At 49.1% G+C, this 5,813-nt stretch overlaps 1 pseudogene; it reads right to left on the minus strand.

Annotated features, from left to right (window-relative positions):
• Window positions 1–4,453: 4,453 nt before the first annotated feature.
• On the minus strand, window positions 4,454–5,610 carry LOC101992188 (annotated as a pseudogene).
• Window positions 5,611–5,813: the final 203 nt, after the last annotated feature.

Here is a 5,813-nt window from a genome sequence, read left to right on the forward strand (position 1 = left end):
ATGACAGCACAACTCTTATTTTCATGGCTGGTGAAGTTATTTGCAGGAAGTACAGGCTTGCTATGAAAGCCCATGACCCACTAGACTGCAGGGGAACTCCTAAGCCATGCCATAGGGACACTAGTCTCTACTCTAACCACTGTCGCCTGCCCACTCCAGGGTAGCGAGTCTTGCTTCTAGAGTAACCAGGACACAAACCCTTCAGGCATGCTTTCTGCAGTCGCTGGCCAGCTCCCGTGACTTCCTGTCCTTTTCACTCCAGTGGGGTCTCTTTCAGAGAGTCCTTTTCACTCCAGTGGGGTCTCTTTCAGAGAGTCTTCTGTCTCGGTTAGAGTTTTTGATTCTGTGATAAAACCAAGTCAGAAACAAAAGGTTTATTTCACCTTACAGCTTCTAGTCCATCATCCAGGGAAGTCAAGGCAGAACGTGGAGGTAGGAACTGATTCATAGGCCTTTCCTATGAATAGGCTGGAGTGGTACTTTCCAGCTTGCTCTCCATGGCTTGCTCAGCCTGTTTTGTTATAGCACTCAGGACTAGGGATGGCACTACCCACAGTGAGTGGGCCCTCCCACACCAATCAAGACAATACGCCACAGGCCAATCTGGTGGGAGCATTTTCTCAATCGAGTTTCCCTCTTCCCAAATGACTGTGGCTTGTGTCAAGCTGACACATAAAACTAGCCATCACATCCTCCCAAGTCTGGCCCTTCTTTCCTCTCAACATTCAGTGGTAACCACTGCCCTTCCCCGCAAGGACCTTAGCACTATGTATTTGCGGATCCAGAACTGCGGCATCCTGCAGGCAGAACCTGTGTCTCGTTCTTCTGGGTGCTCCCAGCTGCCTGCCCATGCTCTTCGGGTTTAACCCGTGGGGATGGCATTCTGTGACCTGCTGTGATGGTTAATTTTCATTGTCCGCTGGACTGGCTTTCGAGTCAACTTGGAAACACGGCACGGGTGTCTGCGAGAGCGTTTCCAGCAAAGCTTAATCGAGGAAGGAGGACTCTCCCTAACTGCAGGGAGCACCATTCCATGTTTCGGGATCCTAAACGGCATAAAAATGAAAAAGCAAGCCGAGCACCCGCCTTCAGCTCCCTCTGCTTCCTGACTGTGGATTCATTGTGGCCATTGCTTCATGCTCTGCTGTCATTTTTACAGTGAAGGGCTGCACCCCAAAACTTCAAACCAAAGTGAAACCTTCCTTAGGTTGCGTTTGTCAGTCTAAAAGAAAATCCAGCTGTGTGTGTGTGTGTGTGTGTGTGTGTGTGTGTGTGAGTGAGTGTGTACTCCTGCACACTGTACTCAGAGGAAACCCACTGGAGTCAGGTGTTGCTGGCCACCATGTCTGCCACCAGGCCTGGCAGTGGAGCTCCTGCTGTCAGCCTTGGTAGCAGGTGCCTTTACCCACTAAGCCTCTCGCTGGCCCTTCTCAGATACTTTCTCATAGCTATGAGAACAGTAACTAATACACGACCTGTCTCAGTACTGTCCTGGTTTTCTCCTTTGGCGAGCTGGACAAGATGTCCTTGAGGTCTAGAAGGAAACAGACTTTTCAGCACAAGCTGGTGACAGTGACCCTGAAGCTCTCTGTAAGGTACAGACAATGGTGGCACCCATGATGGAGCTGGGAGGATTAAACTAGGAAGTGCATGCAGAACTTCCAACAGTGCCTGGCAGGTAATAAATGCTTCCACTGGGTTGTTTTTTTCTTAAAATTATCTAATTCACTTCCTTGTGATCTTCACATTTATTTACACGTGTGTTTTGTGTGCATGCATATATGTGTATATGGCTGGGGTCTGGGTCAGTGTTGATGTTTCTCTCAGTCACTTGGGATCATGTTTTTACCTTCCCAGTGCTTGGAGTGGCTGTGCCTGACTGTTTTACCAGGTTGTGAGTGTCGAACTCAGGTCTCTGTGCTTGTGTGGACAAGCCTTACTAACTAATCCATCTTCCCAGACCCTTTCTTGCATGCTTTTAAATTAGTGACTTTTTCCAGCATCCCCATGACCCTGCTTTAACAGGGACATTGATTTCCCCAATGCTCTCATTCCCTTTGTTATCAACAGACTAGGATTTGCCAGGCAAGTGTCAGCTGTGTCTGTTTTGAGGATGGATGAAAGATGCTAAAAGCCCAATAAAGCACTTGCTTGGCCAGTTTCTCCAGACTCTGGAGAGTTAGGAGTGCCCCGTAGATGCTGGGCACGCATGTGAATTCCAGGACACACTGCAGAGCATCAGTTCAAGTTCAGCATTGGAACCGATCATCTGGTGCCCTCAGGTAAGGAACTTGGTCTGTCTGAGGCTCAGGTTCTTTCCTCCTGCGCTTTGGGTGAAGATTAGGCTAAAATAAGTTTTTAAAGATTTACTTTATTATTGTTGCCATTATTATTGTTGTTGTTATTCTTAACGTGTGTGTGTGTGTGTGTGTGTGTGTGTGTGTGTGTGTGTGTGTGTGTGTATGTTGTGTATATGCACATGTGTATTCTGGTGCCTGTGAAGGCCAGAAAAAGGAATCAGATCCCCTGAGGCTGGAGTTTTAGGTGGCTGTGGGCTGGCCAATGTGAGTGCCAGGAACCAAACTTAGGTCCTCTGTAAGAACAACAAAGGCTTTTTGGGGCTGTCTCTCTGGCACCCAAAGTAAAAATTTTAAAAAGCTTTAAAAAGCTTATTAATATGGCATTTCCCTTTTAAGAATCTATCTACCTATCTATCTATCTATCTATCTATCTATCTATCTATCTATCTATCTATCTATTTTGAGGCAGGGTCTTCTGCAGCCCAGGGTGGCCTCAGATTTACTACAGAGCTATGGATGACTATGAACCTCCCGAGTGCTGGGGTCTGAGGTGTGTGCCACTGAGCTTCCTGTGTGGTGCTGAGCGTGGGCCCAGGGCTTCATAGATGCTGGGCAAGCTCCCTACCACAGTCTGTCCTTCTGTCATTGGTACAGGCCACTGGCACATTTGCAGTATCTCCCCGATTGCATTGACTAGGACACTCCAGGAGCAGATGAGGTGAGCGCAGACCAGTCACCCTGTGGCAGACCTCCACCAGGCTGACACCAGGCCAGCAGTCATATCTCTTTGAATACAATTATTTAACCAAATCAAAGTCCAGTGACCTGTTTTCACTCCCTTTGAGCTTCCTAACTTCCTCCGCAAGCCCAGTGGAGCCTAGGAGTCAGTGAGCCCAGCACCTCTGACAGCAGAGACTTTGGCCAACACAGGCTCGAAATTGACTTCCTCACTGTGAGCTGCTTCCTCTGACCTTGAACTCTCTTAAGTCCCCAGAGAAGGAAAGAGATGAGTGTATCATGGCCTGCTCTCAGTAGAGACAACTTCTTTCAAGTTCTCTGTGTGTGAATGTGTAAGAGTGTTTGTGTGAATGTGCACGAGACCATGTGAGAATGTGTGTTTTTGTGTGTGTGTATGAGTGTGCATGAGAGCATGTGAGAGTGTGTTTTGTGTGAGTGTGTGTATGAGTGTGCATGAGAGCATGTGAGAGTGTGTTTATGTGTGAAAGTGTGTGTGAGTGTGCATGAGAACATGTGGGAATTGTGTGAGTGTGTGTATGAGTGTGCATGAGAGCATTGTGAGTGTGTGTTTATGTGTGTGTATGAGTGTGCATGAGAGCATGTGAGAGTGTGTTTATGTGTGAAAGTGTGTGTATGAGTGTGCATGAGAACATGTGGGAATTGTGTAAGTGTGTGTATGAGTGTGCATGAGTATGTGAGAGTGTGTGTTTATGTGTGTGTATGAGTGTGCTTGAGAACATGTGAGAGTGTGTTCATATGTGTTCTTGAGAGCATATGTGTGTGTGTGTGTGTGCATGTGTATTTTGTATTTAGTTACACTTGTACTATGGCATGTGCAGAAGGTCAGAGGACAACTTGCAGGACAGATGCTACGTCTTTCCTTCCATCTTGGGGGTCCTGAGGATTGAACTCAGGACATCAGGCTTGGTGGCAAGCACCTTTACATATTAAGCCATCTCATGGTCCTCTCCCAGATCCTTCTAATTCCAAATACTGCTGCCTTTCCCCAGCACCATGCTGCCTCCTACCGGCTGTAGTGGCTAAACATGCACTTGTGTCCTGCCTAGGGCACGATATATTTGGATATGTATTCAACCCCCAAGATCCCTGCAGAGAGTCTGAGCTCACATCTGCAAATTCTGCCATCCTGGGAGGTCATTGTCTGGGCCAAGAAGCTAACCCCACTTTGCTGCCTGTGGTGTGGTGCCCGAGGCCCCTCTGGAACCACCCTGCTCTTGGCCACCACAGGGAGTTTTAGCTCTCCCCACTCCCAGTCCTTACCATGTGAAAATTATTTTCTTTGAGGGATGCAATGAACTTTATTGATGGTATTCAAGAGAGTAGGGCTCCCTAAGCCCCCTCCTGCTATCTGGGGGTCTGGGATGGAAACTGTGAGGGAGATGCTCAGTGTCAAGGGTTAGTTAGGACAGGGACTGCTCAGCAGCCGAGGGCCTCTCTCTTGCTGTGTCCTTGCTGGGATGGGTGGTCCAGGGCGGGCTTCGTACTCCTTGGAGGCCGTGTAGGCCATGAGGTCCACCACTCTGTTGCTGTAGCCGAATTCATTGTCGTACCAGGAAATGAGCTTTACAAAGTTGTCATTGAGAGCAATGCCAGCCCCAGCATCGAAGGTGGAAGAGTGGGAGTCACTGTTAAAGTCATAGGAGACGACCTGGTCCTCAGTGTAGCCCAGGATGCCCTTTAGTGGGCCCTCGGATGCCTGCTTCACCACCTTCTTAATGTCGTCATACATGGCAGCTTTCTCCAGGCGGCATGTCAGATCCACAACGAACACATTGGGGGTAGGAATGCGGAAGGCCATGCCCATGAGCTTCCTGTTCAGCTCTGGGATGACTTTGCCCACAGCCTTGGCAGCGCCAGTGGACGCAGGGATGATGTTCTGGGCAGCGCCATGGCCATCTCACCACAGCTTCCCAGAGGGGACCATCCACAGTCTTCTGGGTGGCCGTGATGGCATGGACTGTGGTCATGAGTCCTTCCACGATGCCAAAGTTGTCATGGATGACCTTGGCCAAGGGGGCTAAGCAGTTGGTGGTGCAGGAAGCGTTGCTGACAATCTTGAGGGAATTGTCATACTTGTCATGGTTCACACCCATCACAAACGGGGGCATCGGCAGAAGGGGTGGAGATGATGACCCTTTTGGCCCCACCCTTCAAGTGGGCCCCAGCCTTCTCCATGGTGATGAAGACATCGGTGGACTCCACAACATACTCGGCGCCGGCATCCCCCCAATTTGATGTTGGCGGGATCTCGCTCCTGAAAGATGGTGATGGCCTTCCCGTTGATGACAAGCTTCCCATTCTCAGCCTTAACTGTGCCTTTGAACTTGCCAGGGGTGGAGTCATACTGGAACACGTAGACCATGTAGTTGAAGTCGATGAAAGGGTCATTGATGGCAACAACGTCCACTTTGCCAGAAGTGAAGGCAGCCCTGGTAACCAGGCGTCCAATATGGCCAAATCCGTTTGCTCCAACCTTCACCGTCGTGTCTCTGGAACGAGGCTGGCACTGCACGAAAAGAAGCGCTGTCTCTAGAACAGGGAGGAGCAGAGACCCATATGAAAATTACTAAGTCTTTAACATGGCCTTCCTCATAGGAATGTTGCCCAGTAAATGAGAAGGGCAACATTCAAATAAATAATGACCACTGTTGACAATTGCAGTATAAACATGGCCTCCACACATGCTAACCGCTGTCATTGTTAAGACACTGGTCTTTGCTAGCACACATGTGGCCTGAAGCTGGTGGTCACAGA

Source organism: Microtus ochrogaster, chromosome 6, assembly GCF_000317375.1.
Source record: "Microtus ochrogaster isolate Prairie Vole_2 chromosome 6, MicOch1.0, whole genome shotgun sequence".
Classification (NCBI taxonomy): Eukaryota; Metazoa; Chordata; class Mammalia; order Rodentia; family Cricetidae; genus Microtus; species Microtus ochrogaster.